Source organism: Cyprinodon tularosa, unplaced genomic scaffold (assembly GCF_016077235.1).
Source record: "Cyprinodon tularosa strain WSP-4 unplaced genomic scaffold, ASM1607723v1 ctg1033, whole genome shotgun sequence".
NCBI classification, from domain to species: Eukaryota; Metazoa; Chordata; class Actinopteri; order Cyprinodontiformes; family Cyprinodontidae; genus Cyprinodon; species Cyprinodon tularosa.
Window position 1 is genome coordinate 206,067 of NW_024037820.1, and position 875 is coordinate 206,941.

An 875-nucleotide genomic window follows, 5' to 3' on the forward strand; every position below is an offset into this window, starting at 1 on the left:
TATCAAGCATCTGGGATCACGCTGCTGCCACCTACCGTCAGACAGGCAGACAGCAGCAATATGGAGGCAATAATCCCAAATCTGGATCTTTTTACTCTACAGCCGTGTACAAGATACATAAACTGATTAGTAAAATTATCAAAATAGTTATTTCATGGTGAAAAAGCTGTATCCCTAAACCTATCAATTTTTGACAATATTTATGTTTTATAATTGAATTTTAAATCAAATCTGATTGCAAAATTATATTTATTAGTTATTAGAAAACATTTTAGTACATGAAAACCGGTTATGTAATAACATATTGTTTTATATTTCCATAATAATACAAGTTTCTTCCTATTAAAAAAAAAAAAAAAAAAATATATATATATATATATATATATATATATATATATATATATATATATATATATATATATATATATATATATATATATATGTTTATACATATATAAACATAAATATACAAATATGTGTGTGTGTGTGTGTGTGTGTGTGTGTTCGATTCTAAAAATCAATTTGTTAAAAACATTGTGGTCTTCATTATTACATCAAAGGTTGTCACATGTTAACTTTTTAAGATCTTGTATATACACAGATTAGAAACAGACCTTTTGGGGGATTATTAAAAAGATAAAATTACTGTTATGAGGCATAAAAAGTCCTAGGCCAATCAAGTAAAAAAAAAAGACCTACACTCACCGGCCACTTTATTAGGTACACCTGTCCAACTGCTCGTTAACACTTAATTTCTAAGCAGCCAATCACATGGCGGCAACTCAGTGCATTTAGGCATGTAGACATGGTCAAGACAATCTCCTGCAGTTCAAACCGAGCATCAGTATGGGGAAGAAAGGTGATTTGAGTGACTT